Here is a 19,491-nt window from a genome sequence, read left to right as displayed (position 1 = left end):
GTCAAACTTCTTGTTCCAGCAGAATAAGAACCTACTTGGAACATAAATTATAAGTTTTAGATAGAACCTAGGAACTTTTTAAATATATTTTAGTAATATTCTTAACCAAAATGATATCAGATATAGAAATCATAAAAAATAACTTTTCATAATTAAATCTTTTTACCGATGAAACCTACGTTAAAAATGTTTTAAAGGACGAATGCCGAAGAAATATTTCAACACGTAACTGAAAAAAAAGCTACAATCATCGTTTGCATTACTTGTAAACTATATTTTTGTTAAATTACTTATTGCCAAAAAAAAAGAGATTTTATGTAATAAAATTCATGAAAAAAATGTTCGAAATTCTTAGGGAGAAAGCATAACTATTCTCAAACTTAAATTTATTGTAAGGAAGCATAACTATTCTCAAACTTAAGTTTATTGTAAGGAAGCATATCTGTTCTCAAACTTAAACTTATAGTGAGTAAGCATAGCTGTTCTCTAACTTAAATTTATAGTGAAAAAGCATAACTATTTTTAAACTTGCGTCACTTACAATATAGTTTGTTTTTATTTTAAAAAAATAATCAAAATTATCCTTTCATTCAGTGGTGACCCTTACAACTTCGGTGCTTTCCAATAAATGTTTAAAGGAGATCAGGGCAAAAACATATATTAATTTTCGCCTCAGTTCTTCAAACAATTTATTGTGGTGCAGAAAATGTAATTTTCAAACTTAAATGAAAAGTGTTTTATTTTCCCCCCATTTTATCTAAATTATTTCTAACTTAAATTATAATTTAAATATATGATTAAATTTTGATTTAAATGTATAATTAAATAATAATTTAAATATATAATTAAATTACAATTTAAATATATAATTAAATTATGATTTAATACATAATTAAATTATAATTTAAATTATAATAAATCATATAATTTAAATATAAATTATAATTTAATTAAAATTTTTGTACCCTACTTTCCAGCCTCTTATGTTTTAAGAAAAATGTCCCATATCGCATAAAGAATTTACATGAAAAATATTTATACACAGATTTTAAATAATTTTTGGATCTAGAAATTTTGTCCAAATGTGTATCCGTACAAATTTTGCATGGGCACAAGCGACAACACTCATTCTAGAAGTCAGCAGATTTTAAAAACTACATAGAGAAATACTTTTCCGCATAGAATGTTTTCTTAAAAATTGCTCTATATCAGATTAAATAAAACAATGAAAGAACTATCGTAAAATTAGTAACCTTTTATGTTTATTTATTGGTTTATTTTTCGGTGTTAATTATGTTTATCAACATAAAAGTATTAGGTGTTCACCAATAAAATTAGTAAAACAAAAGGTAAAGTAGATTATATATTATAGAAAGAGGAACAGTTTTAATCATATTAGTATGCAATTATATTATGTGTGCACTTTTGTCATTTAAGTAGCAGTTTTTGCAGGCTGGTGGGATTAAACCCTGGTGGACGAAAGTCAGTAAATTCCCGGAATTAAATTCTTTTCTTTTTAAAAAATTGTCTTAATTGAGTAATAAGGGGTAGGGAATGAGGACTAGGTGAGTATGGAGGATAATGAAGAAGTTCCATTTCAATTCTCGTAGTTATGCCACCGTCATATGTGCAGTTTGTGGACTAGCATTGATATTATGTTGAACATGCAATAAGATAGGAGTCGATCTATTAACTAATCTGTGCTATTTTTTTTCTTCTAATTTTTCTTAAAGTTTTTTCATTATTTCGTCCAATCGTTTGCAATATATTTCTACTATGAACAATGAGTCAAATTTCGTAAAATCATAATAAATCACGCCTGAGCTAGGTACCAAATATTCAGCATTTGCTTCTTTTTTTTTGTGTAAACATTTAGCTTTGGTATGTATTTTGATGATTCAACTTCCGTTCAGCAGTTCAGCTAACACTCAAGTCCGTTTTCGAGTCGGCGATGCTGTAGTTGCCCGATAGTAGAAACTCTCCACAAAGCAGCAGACGCTGCAAATTATTACATCTGCAGATTATTATTCACCTCAATTTGAAAAAAAAAAAAAAAAAGCCGAAGACAAGTAAAAATTAAAGATGAAAACTTAAAGAAAATATTTTTCTATCTTCATTTAAGAAAAATAAATACTAATTTCTTTATTTAAAAAATATATAAATATTACTGAAAAAAGATAACTCTTAGTTTTCTGGTAATTGTTTTATTTGTCTGCAAAGTATTTGTGTTGATATAGTAATAAATTTTATACGAAGAAACGTTAAATGGGCACAAATCAGAGTCCCATAAATTGCAATTCCGTTAATTTCTTCAATTAGAGAGAAATTAATTTAATATTACCATCATCCAGCTAAACTTTTTCTTTTTTTTTAAATAATTTCCAAAAAAAAATAATTTTTTTAATGATTTGAAAAAAGTATATGTTTTTCTCGTTTTGGGCAAAGCTGAAGCATGATTGCATAAAATTCAAGTTTAATAGATCATTAGAATTTAATTAATTTTTGCAACAATAATCTCTGATGACTACTTTAAAATTGCAGACTACACTGTCTTGCACATTGACTCTGTAAATTTTGCTACTAGTGTTTTACATAAGAATTCGTACTTCATAATGCGCGAATTTCCAACCTTTCCGTTTTCAACAAAGTCAATTTTTTAAAAAAAAAATTATTATTATTTGCAGCTTAAGATGATCTTTTAAAACAGACGAGATATGAATCTTTTCAACAAAAGAAACAGAACGGTATTAATATCAAGCCAATGTCAAATCTGTAGAAGTTGTCATATCCTCCAACACATTAACTCTTGACGACCTGATACTTCAAAATCAACATATTGAAATTTTTTTAAATGCTTGCTTATTTTATTGTAAACCTTGTTTTTTACGCAAGAATTACCTGTTTTTTGTAATCCTTAACCCTATCGACTTACAAATAAACAAATCATTACTTCCTTTTCTTTAGAACTGTACGACAGTGACCATGGCCTCAGAGACCTGTTTCCCAAAGTGGAACATTGTCAAGGCCGGACGACTTGTATGGAAAAAGAACAAAACATTCCTTTTGTGTCTCATTTTTTGATTTACGCGGTTTATGACACGTGGTTGATTTTTTTTGGGCGAGGTAAAAAACAAATTACGCGATAGGTTGCGTAATTGCGATCGCGGAGGAAGGGAAACGGGCCATCTACTGCAAGTCACGTGGTTATGGCACCCTTTGTTGATTGCACGTGAAAAGATCGGAAAATGAAATTCTTCTATTCTAGAATTTTCGACCACTCACAAAAAGACTTATTCCTAATGCATTTGACCTTACAAGAGCATCTCCGTAAATGAGAATAATGCTTTGCCCAGGCCAATGGTTAATTGAAGATCACCTTCAATTCAGGAATAAGTTACTAAGTTGCTTTTTCTGTTTGGGTACGGCAAGTTAACTTGCTAACAATTATAAATAGAGAAATGAATATTTTGGATGATTATAAAACAATATTTTATGAAATGAAAAGAATAAGTAATGAATCAGCTTTGGTATATTTCTATCAATGGTTAATTGAAGATCACCTTCAATTTACGAATAAGTTGCTTTTTCTGTTTGGGTCCAGCAAGTTAACTTGCTAACAATTATAAATAGAGAAATGAATATTTTGGAATATTATAAAACAATATTTTATGAAATGAAAAGAATAAGTAATTAATCACATGCAACATTTACTTGATAACAATACTAAATAGAGAAATGATTACTTTGGATTGAGTGGATAAATGATTACTTTCGGGTTCAGTTATGAATTCGTATTTTTATTTGCTGTACAACACTAATTCTCTAGCTATCATAAATAGAAGTGAATATTTTGGAAGATCATGAAACAAACTTTTAAGAAATGAAAAGATCAAGTAATGAATCAGTGCTAGTACTTTACACTACATTTATGTTCTCACTATACTCATTATAGAAATAATTACTCAGTGAGAATTCAGTTATGAATCAAAATAGTTGTCTTTTTTAAACATTAATTGTCTAACAATCATAAATGGAGAAATGAACATTTTGGAAGCTCATAAAATAGACTTATATCAAATGAAAAGATTACGTAATGAATCAGTGTTAATAGTTATTTTTACAACATTAGCTTCCTAATAATCTTAAATGGAGAAAGGAATATTTTGTATGCTCATAAAACAAAATTTAATGAAATGATAAGAACAAGCAATGAATCAGTATATATATATTTTTACGTTTCATTAACTTGCTCACAATACCAAATTGAGAAATGATTACTTAGGATCGATTGGATAAATGATTACTTTCGCCCGAATTTTTATTTTCTTATACAACACTAATTTTCTAACTATCATAAATAGAGAAGTGAATATTTTGGAAGCTCATAAAACAAACTTTTAAGAAATGAAAACAACAAACATTTAATCAATGTTATCATTTTTTTACACAACATTAACTTGCTCACAATGCTAATTATAGAAATTATTACTTTGTGAGGAATCAGTTAAGAGTCTGAATAGTTATTTTTTTAATCACTAATTTTCTAACTAACATAAACTGAGAAACGAACATTTTGGAAGCTCATAAAACATTCTTTTATGAAATGAAAAGACAAAATAATTAATCAATGTTAGTATTTTTTAAAATTAATATTTTGGAATGAATATTCGGAATTCATAAATAAGAATAGAAGACAATCATTTCACTAACTCATACGAAAAATTACTCACATAACATTAACTCATATAAAAATTATTTTACAAACTCATATGAAAATTCTTTTTCGAATCGGTAATTTTTTACACTTCGCGTTCGGTACGGTTTGCGATTTTTTTCTCAAATTCCAGCATACGACTGCCTTGTTTTTGTGATAATTATTTATTTAGGATCAATTGAAAATATTTACAGCGTAACTATAAATTATATGGATACAAACAATATAAATTTTGAAGTTTATTTAACATATCACAACCAGACATTTAAAAAAATTACTTACACTTTAAATAATTACTATAATTTAAATAATACTATTTTAAATTTTAATAATAAATTAAAATTAAAATATTACTTCCTGTAACATATTTATAAAGTTTTAAAATGATCACATTTGTTCTTAATACAGACTTGTAAGAGTATCATAAAATATTCTGCTATAGGACGCTAATCACCAACTGATATTTTAATTTACTGATCATTTTTATCAAATCAGTTGATTAAAGTAATGAAGTTCAGAGCCCTTTCGGTTGTATTCAGATTCAGACAACAAATAAAGAAAAATTACTACGAAATAAACATAATTAATCAATAACAATTTAATCATAACTATTTTTTCATAACTAATTAAAAAACGTAATAGTGTAGAAAAAAAACTTTTAAAAATAAGTGTTTTTCAATAGAAATGTATTCCTTGATATCAATCATTAACACTATTTAAAGTATTTCTAAAAAAGTCTTTGAACTCTTATCTTAATACCACAATCCATTTATACTTCATGTCCTTTTAAAAGGACATTTTGTTTTATCTTAAATAGTTTTCGCACATTTAACCAATTAAGATAATTTACTCATTGTTTATTAGGATATAACACTAAAACATGACAAAGATTTTTAGCTTTTCAAAATTTTAAAATGTTTATAGCTATTTAAAATAAATATTACCACATTACCTTAATTTAAAACAAAATCTTAATTTTTTAAAAAAAATTACATGAAAAAACAACATTGCTTATGCAGTTTTTTTGAATTTGCATTTAATTGTAGAATAGACTGTTCATTTTATAATACAATATAATAACAGTAAACTATCACACTAAACTATCATTAGTAACACTTTAAGAGAGCTAGAATAAACATTTTAAAGAATTACGAAAATTTGTATATTATACACATAAAACTATGTATTTTCAGAAAGAAAATAATATTATGTTAACAGTGTACAATATATTAGACTTACCATTATATTGTAAAATTAACTGTAGTCAAAATGTACGATAGTCAATTTATAACAGTTAACTAAATTACATTAGAGATAGTACATTAGACTATTCCTAGCGTTATGCAATAATAGTTAACTACCTTATATTGTTCATAAAAGTCACAACACTTTAAAAAATCTTTAATAAAAATTTTAAAAAATTACGAAGGTTTGTATATTGTTCACAAAACACATAATATTTTAGAGAAAGAAAAATATTAGGCTAATAATGTACAATATGTTAGATTTAGCATTATATTGTAGAATGGACTGTTCTTAATATAATTCATTATAATAGCAGTCTGCATTACCGTATTTAAAAGTTACAATATTTAAAGGAATCGAGTATAAAGATTTACGAAGTTTCAAACATACACTCTTTCCCCCTCACATAACGCAAAACAACAAAAACAATTATGAAATGAAAACAATAAACAAGTCAACAGCTTACCTTCGCTTTTTCACGCTGAATTCTTTTGAATTTTATGGCTGGTTGTTATTTTTTGTCGAAGCGCAATTTCTTTCAGACGATAGTTTAGAGGAAAAAGAGAATTTTTAATGTGAAAAAAAAGTTCCACGGGCGAAGGTTAGAAACAGGTGTTTGCGATTACGATTACACTAGTCACGAAAAATGATAACGTTACGACATATCGTGCATCATTCAAATACCGGTGTATTGTAAACGAAACAGTGTTCAGTTCACAAATCGTTTTAAATTCCCACTTTATAAATAAATCAGTAGATTCAAGAAAAGAATAATTTAATCGGATTTAGTTCTCGTAAATATTTATCAGATCCTCTTTTTTCATTCTTCCAATGGAAATCAGACGATTTTAAATTCCGAAAATCAACGCGAACAAAGAGAACATATTTTTCAAATCCGCATCAGACCAAAATTTCGCATTTAATTTTGTATCACGAGTCGTTACTTCGCTTCATGGAAAGCTACTGACATTCCTTTTAATAGTAACGACTGTAACTATTTCAACAAAATGAGTTGATGTTAATAAAATATTTTTTTTTAAATTTAATAAAAGGAATGCATGCTATCGGCAAAATAGAGATTTAACGTTAATTTAATTGTATGAAACTAAACTGGTAAATCACAAGAACGAATCTCAACATTTAATTATTTTTTCGAATTAAATTATTTTACTATGCACAATCATACAAAGTAATATTATTATTTTTTTAAATATTCCGAACGCAGAGTAATTCCGATTAAACTATACAGTATTTTCGATTAAGATAACTAAACATTTTATTTTGTAAAAAATCACTTCAGTTTTTAAAACTTATATGATTTCAGACACAAATCGATTCGTATGTTTGTATTTGTGTACATTATTTTATATTTTTTATTACATTACCCTAATATATACAGGGTGTTACAAGAAATGTATACACACTTTGAACTATTATAGAAAATTTATTTCCTGTTCAATAAGGTTACATTTCTGGAAATAGAACCGTATTGAACATTTCCGGAAATTTACATTTCAGGAAATGTAACCGAAATGTAATGAACGGGATTCGGATCACCACATTTTGTCCCTTGGACTATTGGATGTTACTACTTGGACGACACTTATTTTGAATTATTTTCTCTTAAACTTGTTAGACGATTAAATTTGGATATCCGTGCAATTAAAAGTTATTTTTCATGTAACTTATGCATAAGCTAAAATAAAACTAAAATTTCAAACGTAATATTAATGAATATTTTAGTGGAATACATCAAAAGTTTATAACTATACTAAAATATATATATATATATATATATATATATATATATATATATATATATATATATATATATATATATATATATATATATATATATATATATATATATATTGTGAGTAGCATTGTTTACAGGGAAATATATTTCGGCTAACAGGACCTATATCACATACCTTGTTCCTGCTAAGGTATAAGAAGACCAGGTCTAAGGTACAACACGCACACACTTTTTTATTTTGTTAGGCCTAACAAAAATGAATTATTTTCTTAAACAATCGGTACTTTATCTTAAAGAGAATAACATTTTGGTACTTAGTTCTGTTTTTAAATGTAAGCATTATAGGGTTTCATTTTCAAAACAAGCTGATTGTAATAAATTACTCAACAGCTTTAGAAAATCAAAAAATGTTTTCGACAACATGCCTGGGAAAAATGAAATGGTCCATTGCTCAACAAATACAGAATATTGTTTTGTTAGGCCTAACAAAAATAAATTATTTTTCTTAAAATATTGCAGGTTTATCTTAAAGAGAATGGCATTCTGGTTTCTAACGACCGTAATTCTACTTTCAAATGTAAACATTGTAAAATTTTATTTTAAAATCAAGTTGATTAGAATAAATTATTCTGCAGCTAGATGGGCAAAAATCCAAGATCCGTTCGGCTAACCACCGGAGGTTTCAATTGTCGTGACTTATTAATATGAAACCGTTACTCTCGGAAGGCAAGTTTGTTATGATACCTGATTTGGAAGTATTTTTATCTTCTAAATCGAGTACAAAACTAGAAGGTTATGGAAGTTAACGGCCTATGAACCGGTATTTCAAAGACGGTGATTAAATAAAATGAAATGAAAATATTTTCGGTTTTACAGCCTCATAAAAAGTATTTACCTCAATTTACCATTAGCAAAAAAACTTTCACGTTTTTTTTTTAATATTATTTCATTTTAATATTTTAAAACTAAAAATTTAGAAATATTACTTAGCGAAAAAACTGTTTTAAACGCAAGCATATTACAGGTATGTAATTAAACATTTTGATAACATGTCAAATTGTTAAGTGTGAAAGAGGCGTAAATCATATATAGTATAACCCCAGATAAAAAAAAGCTATTTAATTTGCTCACTCTTAAAACAAGACATATAACTTAAAATGTCAATTTTTGAAAATAGATAAGGGATGACATTCCTTTCTTATCGAAGATCGCAATCCAAATCGATTCGAAATAGAAAATTTATTATTTTTACTCGTTGACACAAATTAGAGATTAAGTTTTATTTAGAATTGTAAGCACATAAACAATCGTACTAAATATTTGTCTAAATTATTATCATAAACGATTTAATATGAATACATGTTGTAAATAGTTTTATTTATCATTTGCGGTTAACAACAATTGATTCGGATTTACGCCACAACAAATATCTTACAGTGACAAAAATATCACCATAAAACTTTAAAAAAATCAAAATATTAGGGGGACTGGAAAGTAATGTCGTTTCGGTGCATTAAATATCCGTTAGTCTTAAAAACCAATTCATTTTTTTCCGATTCATTTACGATCCGGCATTGAAAGGCTGATGCTAAAGAAGGTGAATACATTATTGATTAAAACTTTTAAAAAATTGATAACAAGTTTCAAATGCAGCGAAACGACATTACTTTCCGATCCCCTAATATATTGCGGTTTAAAATTAAGGGAAATTTCAGGTTTAGTTGACAATCTCCATAATTAATTGGGCAGATTTTAATGTAATTTTATATGAACATAGAATGATATAACATAAATAACCATTCAACAGTTTCAATACACTCGCTTGATTTTGCGTAACCTTCCTCTGAGTTGGTTGAAGGTATGTATGAAACAATGATTACAGAATCAAAGTAAATAATAAAATAAAAGGATGAATAACTGATATATGGCCCCCTCATAGAAATCTTACAACTTTATTTCATACTAGAAATAAGGCAGAAGTTTCTGTGACAATTTTTTCTACTTGTTCAGCGATGTGGTTTGCTGGTCCTAGAAAGTTATAAGAATGAGATTGCAAATTCCATTTGCCTCTCCAAAATTTCTTAAATACTTTCCATAAAATTGAATCATCGGCAGAACTGGCTGGCCAATCCATCCGATAAATAATCTCTATAGGGCCCGAGCTAAGTGTGATAAAATCTTGTTGTTTCGAATGCGACTTGCCACACGGGCAAGCCTGCTTGGTGAAACCAAGCAAATTTAAGGCAGAGTGTGCATTTCTTGTTTATCAGTGGCGCCATGTATGGCCAAGAATTCGACTTCTGCCACACCATACGTGGCACCCATTCATTCATCCACAGATGGTAATTTTGACCTGAATCAGAGAACGATCGATCTCCAATCCAGTACCCCCAGAGGTATTGATAAAATCTTAAATACGGCGGGAAATATTTTTTTGCTTTGACGAAAGTATGGATGCTTAACCGTGTAAAGCTAAGATGCACAGAGGGCGCTAGGGGTTAAAATTCATCATAAGACTTCCCGGTTACTACTTTCGATTGATTTTCACTTGAAAAAGCGAGCCAACCAATATTATTAAACTTGTGTTTACAATACAACACGTTTTTCTTCAAATTAAATTTCAATGAAATAAACAACAAATGAATTCGGAAGAAGTTGCAAGCATGCTACGTCCTTCAAGATGCTACCCCAAAAAATAACAAACGGTGATATTTTTCACGAATATAGCAAAATAAGGGGGATAGCACTCAAAACACTGCAAACCTTACACTTTATTTAGGTTGTGATATTTAATTTTCTTAAGTTTGTTTTATGCTGACAACCAGTCAGAATTTATAAATTACAGAAAACTCTTATGCACGGTAAATTTAGACATGAATCACGATAATACAACGTTCTAGAATATTAAGCCTTGTTCACACATAAGCATAACATAAGATGAGGGATACAATGGAAGTTTTCTAAATTTCTTCCGGTTTCAGGAATCTTGTTATTGTTTACATTCAGTCAACCATCCACTGGTGAATGATTTTTTCTACCGAAAAGAAAAATATATATCCCCCTCTATCTGAAAAAAAAAGGGAATTTTTCAAAACAAATCATGTATTTTTTATTCGATATCCGTAGTTTCCATTAGGTACATCCCATAACCAATTAGAATTAAATTAAGTCCATATAATGTAAGCAACAAGAAAGATTATGTAAGCGTAAGAGAAACTATGGTTAAATACAAATTACCAACTTCGTTGCGGAATCCCGCGATATCACGTGCAAAAGTTTGCGTCAATAAAATAGATTAAGTGGTAGCAAGATGCATATTATTATTCAACTATTTTAGCAGAAAATATGCTTTCCGTGACATTAACGTATATAATATTGTGACGAGAACATAATGTGGCTTCTGGTTTATCCTTATATTACTGCTCTAGTCTTAAGAAATTATCAAAAATTAACCCCCAACCTATTATTATTTCTTTTCCTCAAAGACGATAAAAATCTACATTTTCCACCCTCTCTCCCATTCATTACTCACTTACTTCTCCCCAGCTTCAAAATTACTCTTAATTGCATTTTATAAAATAATTCAATTTTTGGTAAATTTTTATTTTGATTTGAAGTTTACAGTGGGAAAAAATCAATCATAAAAAGTTGTTAAGATTTTCTCTTCGGCAAAGAATTTTGAAATTTGGCTAAAACTTTTACGCTTTCAATCTTTGACTAATTTACGAGATAATAATTTGAAATCCTTAGAGCCAGCCCTCAATTTCATCTATCAGAAAATGGGCAATCCGTTGAGTTCTCTGTGGTCACCTATTGTCGTTCATTAAAGTGAAATTGCTGTCAACTGCACTTCCGAGCACCGAACACAGGGCTCCAAAAGACTTTATACCTCATACTAATCATAGTCAAAGTGCCTCTCTCGAAGACATGGAGGAGCATGTGGGCCATACAAGAAAAAACCTGCCCAAACCATCAAACCTCCACTGTCATAATTGGTCTATTTCTTTGCTATTCCAGGGAAGTAAATGGGTTTACTTGAGAACAAAGAACCAGATCTTTTCACCTCCAATACTAGAGAAAGCGACCTTTTTGAATGCAGAGGTTTGATGATCTACGATGGCTTTTTTGCTTCTCACCTCTCCAAGTCTTGAGAAGTTTGCCTTGAGAGTCCATGTCTTGAGAAGATTGTACTCCAAAATCCAAACTCTCTTCTGAAGGGAGTAGTTAATCCTGATTTTATTTATTGGATGTCATCGCGCTCGCGGACCACATAAAGCTTATTGGTCGACAACTTTATGGAAAGTGAAAGTATTCATCGAATAGATTGTCACCGAATTTATTCATCGAATAGCAAGGTTTCAACTTTAAAGCATGTGTCCGAGAAGGTCTGGAGAGAGCAATTGGTGTCACCGAATTTATTCATCGAATAGCAAGGTTTCAACCTTAAAGAATGTGTCCGAGAAGGTCTGGAGAGAGCAATTGGTGTCACCGAATTTATTCATCGAATAGCAAGGTTTCAACCTTAAAGAACGTGTCCGAGAAGGTCTGGAGAGAGCAATTGGTGTCACCGAATTTATTCATCGAATAACAAGGTCTCACCCTTAAAGAATGTGTCTGAGAAGGTCTGGAGAGAGCAATTGGTATCACCGAATTTATTCATCGAATAGCAAGGTCTCACCCTTATAAAATATGTCCGAGAAGGTCTGAAGAGAGCAATTAGAACTTAAAATCTATCGTCGAAAACCGTCTAGAGCCAGGAAATAGTGTCTGGAGCAAGTGAAAGAAATTGCCACAGAAACTTCAAACCGTTCTAATTTTCAATATGAAATCACATTACAAAGCTGGTATATCTTTAATTATCAACCTTTGTTGATACAAAATTTCATTGATTAAAATCTGTCAAGTAGTTCTAGAAAAAAAATCGACTTCTTCGATAATGAATATCAGTGTATAATAATAAACAACGCATTGCAATTTAACAGAAGTAATAAAAAAAATACTGTTATCCACTAGAACGTTATTAGTTTCTTTATTACTAATATTTATGACAAAAATAAAGAAAGAGAAATAAAATGTAAAAAGTTTCTGCCAAGAAATTCTGGTCTCACAATAAATAATTTTGTTTATTTTAATTTTTTAAGAGATCACTTTCAAATCACTTTCCCCTAATTCTGACTAAATGCATATTTACATACAACTGTCCAAATTAATTTTGTTTTCTTCCTGTACGGAGTCTCAAGTTTTTTAAATAGATTTGAAATGAGAATTTTGCTAAAGTATTCGACGAACAAAACATTTCCCCACATAATATCAGGGTCCTAAACATTTTCTGTATAGCTTAACAAGTGTAATTTTCTATATAGTGATAATATGTGCCCAAAACATTTTCTATCTAGCTTATAGATTAAGATATTATCATCAACAACATTTATTTGGTCGCGTGACTGGCCCTTTTCATATGAATCTTGTAAGTTTTGACATTAAGATGGTACTTTCTAGTGACCGGTAAGCAAATTTGAGTAAAATGAAAAACTCAATACTTTTATGAGCTTGATTGACCAAACTTTATAGTTTAATGGACATTTGATCAATTTTTTGAGGCAGATAGTTTTGTGTTTTGATGCATTGTTATTACTTAAATAGAGTGAAGGATATTTCTAACAAAAATCTTCTAAAAAAGTTAATAATTCTTTATAGGATTTTTTAAAATTATTCAAATGATGCTTTTTGAGTTTAAAAAATTTTTTCGATTTCTAAAAGCAATCCCAAACTATTATATTTCATCATCATCATCAATGGTTCGATAGCCAAGGGTGGGCCTTGGCCTTCTCAAGAAGTTTTTTCCAGTCTAACCATTTTTTTTTTTTTGCTAGTGTTCTCCAATTTTTAGTTTTTAAGACCAAAAAGTCATCTATCCATCTCAAATTCGGTTTGCCTCTTTTTCGTGTGCCAACTGGTCTGGCATTGAAAACTCTTTTTGTGGCACGGACGTCCATTCTGATAATGTGGCCTGCCCATTTTATTCGTTGTCGTTTAATAAAGTTAATAATGTCAAGCTCATTACATGAGTGATTATATTTCCATTATGACCATTATATTTCCTTACACAAAATTCTGCTTAAAATGCATTAGAACTATTCTTGCAATTCATATTAGTACGGGTCATTAGTGCTGAAACTATCAATTTTGCATTTCTTTTCATTTATTGGAAAATAGTATTGATGCAAGGTGCGTAGCCACATTTTTCTACAAAAAATAACCACGTTTTAAGTACTTTTTTAAGCACTCAAAAAATGTTTTTAATAACTTTCCGAAAAAATAAAAAAGATCATAAGTAAGATCTGTGCAGTAATAAAAATTATTTTTTTAATCGTTTAAAGTTCTTAATTTATAAACATAAAATAAGTAAAATTCAAAAACATTTTAAAAAACTTTACATAATCATGATAAAATAAATAGTTTCTGATAAATATTGCAGGGAAAATTGCGAAAATCGCGCTTTTTTGTAATTTAGAACGACAATCGACACGTCAAAGAAGAAATCTCTTTTTAAAAGATAGAAAAGTAAGCACTTTTAACTAACCCCGAATAAAAAAAGGCACCTTTAACGGCTTTTAAAAAACGCATATTAAAAATAAACACCTTTAAGCATTTTTTAAAAACGCTACACACCCTGTCTATGTTATGAATATTACTGAATTTTGTTTTGATGAATTCTTACTTATCGGCTAATGGCAAACAGTTTTTTAAGTCATATGTCAGTTGTTGTCTTTTTCTTACATCTCAAATGAAGTAACATCCAGTAAAAAATTCATATTCAGATACATTTCCTTTTTTTCCTTTCTTTTACAACTCAAGAATCAATAAAAAAGCTATCTTATGCTTATTTGTAGCGTGAATCACGATACATTTACTTACATGATATCAAGGATAACGATACCATTTGAGCAAATAAACATTGATCGCCATTTGAAAGCGTTAGTTTGTATACAGAATTCTCATTTAAGCCGTAAAAAAGGTTCAATTTTCCTTTTTTTTTTTAAATTTAACTCCTGTTATTTTCCTTAAACATATACTAACTAGCTCTAAATATTACAGTTTAAGAAAATTTATAATAAAAAAAAGCAATTGAGACTATATTGTTCTGTCACTTACTTTACTTTTTTTCATAATTTAATTCAATTTAAATTAAAAATTGTTATTAGTAGTCTCATCTATTCGGGTTTTTTTTTAAATAATAAATTAAGTATGTAAATTATATAAATAAAAATGTTTCCTAAATTTATTGTATTATAACTTAAACTGTATTAATTGTATTAATAACTGTGTTAATTGTATTTAACTTTGTATAATTAACTTAAAAACGTTTAAAAAAATCTTAGTGACAGGGATGCCACAGGCGATTAAAAGGGTAAAAAGTGGTAGAAACTCAATTGGTGAATCTTTAATTTGTCAATCGCAACTACCACTGGGATTCATATTTAAAGCAAATCATTCATATTTGAAGCAAAAGCATTCTTTGAACTCATTTTCGATAGTAAACTAAAAGAAAACATGGTATAATAAGTTACTAATTTTTATCTATTTTAATAAAAATTTGTAATTTATTAATGACCACTTTTTGCATTTTTAGTCGCCAGTGGCAACCCGGTAGTGATACCCTGTAGTGATGATTAAATATTGTGGATCAAAGTCTGGGTAAGAAAACAGCGACGGAAATAAATGTTATGACGTAATACATAATATTGTGCGCATGTTGGCTTACGTAATTGGGGTTCACAGAAAATAACAGTTCTATTGGCTCTAGTGCAGTGACCGCACTTATTTAAAATAAAAAGATGGATGAAAATTATATTTTTCTTCGAATTTTGGGTGAAACACGATACAAAACATGTTAATAATTTAATTAGTTCATGGGCTGAAAGTTTATACGCATGAAGACGGAAAAAGTGAAAGAAAATCATTTCATCGTAAGATTATTTTCGGGAAGATAAAAAAAAATCTATGACTACCAAAATACTAAAAATTGTGTTTGCAATGATAACGTAAACATATGCTACAGTAAAAACTAGAACTCTGGTAAATCTTACATTTTACCAAAGTCGCTTGGCAAAAGTCCGAAATATATTTAAATATTATTCAATTTCGGCCTTTTACTAATCCTATACGGAAAACTTACGAGTTACAAAGCCACTTTGGTAAATCTTAGGTTTTACCGCTAAAACTTAGAATTTGTTACGTTAAAAAAAACCGAAGTCTAGTATATCTTAGGTATTACCGGTAAAACCAGCTTTTACCAAAGTGGCTCGGTAAAATTCCGAAATATACTTTATTACAAGCTGATCAACGCCAACAAAAGACTAAGAAACTGGTAGTTAAATTTTTATACGGATATTTGAAAAATCACTACTTTCCCGTTCCAATTTAATATTCTAAAAACAGAAATCCCTTCTCTAACAGAATTTTTTTTTTTAATTATTGGAAAAGTAAAAAGGTGAGTTTTCGAATGTTCTAGAAAATTTGATACTATTTATTTTTCTGAAGACGCTGGTCATTAATATGATTCCATTTCGGCCTTTTACCAAGAAAAACCTAGGAATTACCACGACACATAGAATTTACCGAACTTCGGGATTTCACAGAAATTCACTCGGGAAATTCATTTCGGGATTTCACATCGGGATTTAAGAATAGTGGAAGCTTTACAGCTGAAAATAAATGGCTATACTAACAGTGTTTTTCACTTTTTCCGTCATACTCTCAGCCTTATGTATTTCTAGAACTAACAATTCTGTAGGTTTTTTTTTTTTTTTTTTTTTTTTTTTTTTTAAAGATAGAGTGAAAGCTAAAACTTATATATTTTGTTACCTTTAAACTTAATTTCACTATCATTTTTTAAAAATTTTGATAAAAAAAAATGAGATGATTGTTGCTTTGGTGATATAATTTCGTCTTCACTCTTAGCACACCGAGTACTTTAAAATGCTATTTAAACTATTGGGAGCACTAAATCTTTTACAGTACATAATAAAAAAAAAATTTACATAATAACTGACAAACATGAAGCACTGTAGTTACTAAATATTGAGTTAAAAAAATTTTAAATTTCAGACTGAAGACTTTAAATATCCATTAGAAGGGAAACCTTAGTACAAAGGTTTAAATGTGGGGAATGTGGATAATGCAAAGGATAAAAGACGTTTATTTTTAAATTTATTTATTATTTAATCCTTTGCGGTGGTTTTAACTACTCTCAGACAAGACTCTCAGCTACCATACATTTTAAAAAACATATAGTATTAGACAATACTATCAGGAAATCAGCTCAGTCAGCGGTCTGGGTATAAATTAATAGAAGCATTAATGCTTTAAATAAAATTTTGATTTAGTGCCATTGGGAACTAAAAAAAAGACAACTAAGAAAACATATTCATTTCTTAAACCGTATTTTTGGAACATACAAAATAATTTACAACCTCTTCAAAGAAAAAAAAAGCCAGTCTCAATCTGTTTTAAAAATAAATTAATATACAAATTAAAAATCATACGCAACTTTTTTGATATTGGCGTTGCATGTTTCAAAAAAAGAAAAAAAAATTTCTTCTTTTTTTTTTTGCGGCGTCTTTTGGGTGCAGGCAGCAATACGAAAATCTTCCCTGTGTTTCTCGAAATATCTTTTATCTGAAAGTTTTTTACGTAATTTTAATTTCGAAATTACCGTGCCACTTATGACCCAAACTGCAACATTCTGCATGTCAAATCAGGGTACTTTTTTCTGGAAAATCCAAATCTACAATAAAAATAGGGGTTTCAATTTCGAATCTTAAAGTTACCTTCCCCCCCCCCACCCTAGGAAGTTGAGATTGGGGGGGGAGGAGGTTAAGTTTGATATCGTTAAATGCATCTGTTGAAAAAATTTTACGATGTGTATTTTTATATTTTTGATCCGAAATGAATTTCTCGAGATATTTAACTGTTTCTATACTTTTTGGACACTCAATATTTATATCCAGGAGCTTTATTGTTATTATGATTTTATTAGAATGACATCATATGGGTGTATCTATCCTCTCCAAAATTAAGATAAAAAAACCCTATTTCAGAAAACCACAAAAATACACATGAAATATAATTTTTTTTCTATTTAAATTGCAATTTTTCTGTTATTTATGAACACAATGAAAATCTACCAAACTATTTATTTCTTAGTAATATTTGCTATAACGTTATTTTAAAAAGAAATTAACTCTGTTCTCGAAGTTTGGGGACTAGAATCATGAATTAATTTTTATTACAAACTTTAAAGAAACATTGTTTATTTATTAGTTTTTTTTAAGCAACCTTCTTAAAACAACGCAAATATTTTTAGATACACAACGTTATTGTACGTTTTCATCCGACTAAATATAAATTATATATGAGTGTTCATTGTCAAATTTTTTTTTAAATTTCTTCCTCCCCCCTCAGATTATGAAGTCGTATGCTTCGAAAATTAACTACAATGACTAGAGAAATATTTTCCATCAAAAGAGGTATTAAAAAATATCCTGTAAAAGAAAAAATGAAGATAAAAAAAAATAAATGTGGTGAAAATTATTGGTTTTTCACAAATGTAAACCATGATTTACTCCGGTGAAAAAATGTTCTTCTCTTAATAACGATTGTGTGGTTGTGAGGATGTAAATTAAAGATATAATAATTTTTGCTAAAAATATTATCTACCACTAAAAATAATATAAATAAGTAAAAATAAAAAAGAATTAAAAATATTCCCCACAAGTATTTAAAATTATCGACTCTACATATTAAAGAATATGTTCTAAATATATTTTACAGCTTTAAATCTTCAAAGGGTATTTAAAATATTAAAAAAATTGTCGACTCTAAATATCAAAGAATAACTCATAAAACAATTTTTCAACTATAAAACTTCACAAGGGTATTTAAAATATTTAAAAAAATTATCGACCATAAATATTAAAGAATATCTTCTAAAATTATTTTTCAGCTATAAAACTTAAAAAGTGTATTTAAAATATTAAAAATATTATCGATTCTAAATATTAAAGAATATCTTCTAAAATTATTTTTCAACTATAAAACTTCAAAAGGGTTTTAAAAAATTATCGACCATAAATATTAAAGAATATCTTCTAAAATTATTTTTTAGCTATAAAACTTTAAAAGGGTATTTAAAATATTAAAAATATTATCGATTCTGAATATTAAAGAATATCTTCTAAAATTATTTTTCAACTATAAAACTTCAAAAGGGTATTGAAAATACTAAAAAAATTATCACTCCTTCTGAATTAGCCATAGTGACTTTCCCCTCCCCTATAAAAACCTCCCCCTTCTTAGGTCATGCATGACCCAATTGGTAATAATTCAACTTGAAAGTCAATATTTTAATGAAACTTTATAATTTAAATTATGATTGCAAATTTTATGAAATATTTTTTCTTGAAAAAAAAGCTCATGAAAAATATCTATATCATTCCATATAAACCACCATATCGTGCGAAACAGACACATAAAGTGAATTTAAAAAGAAAAGAAGAAATCTAAACACATACCAGAAAGAAAAAAAAAGATGAAATGATAAGGCAACCAAGTCTTAGAATGGAGTGTTTTGAAGAATAATCCGCTATCGCCGAAACACTTGTCTAGATGAGGAAAACTGAGAACTTATTTGCCGGCTTCCGTTAACATTTGAACAAGGTTTTCATTGAATGACAGTTTCGCCGTAACTGCTCGCCATAATAACTTTTATCGC

At 28.5% G+C, this 19,491-nt stretch overlaps 1 protein-coding gene across 2 annotated transcripts in view; it reads right to left on the bottom strand.

Moving 5' to 3' along the window:
- The window catches only part of LOC107455284 (uncharacterized), a 79,318-nt gene extending 59,868 nt beyond the window's left edge, over nt 1-19,450 (bottom strand). Inside the window, exon 1 of one of the 2 annotated variants that reach the window (XM_043046951.3) lies at nt 19,292-19,450. The gene's annotated coding sequence lies outside the window, so the exon portion shown is untranslated. Of the gene's footprint in view, nt 1-6,425; nt 6,555-19,291 lie in introns of those variants that run through there. The other variant, XM_043046950.3, reaches the window with a different exon arrangement.
- Nucleotides 19,451-19,491: the final 41 nt, after the last annotated feature.

This window comes from Parasteatoda tepidariorum, chromosome 2 (genome assembly GCF_982258835.1).
Source record: "Parasteatoda tepidariorum strain Cologne lab strain chromosome 2, Ptep-v5.0, whole genome shotgun sequence".
Taxonomy (NCBI): Eukaryota; Metazoa; Arthropoda; class Arachnida; order Araneae; family Theridiidae; genus Parasteatoda; species Parasteatoda tepidariorum.
Note: the sequence above shows the minus strand (reverse complement) of the source record. Positions and strands in the feature narration are given on the sequence as shown.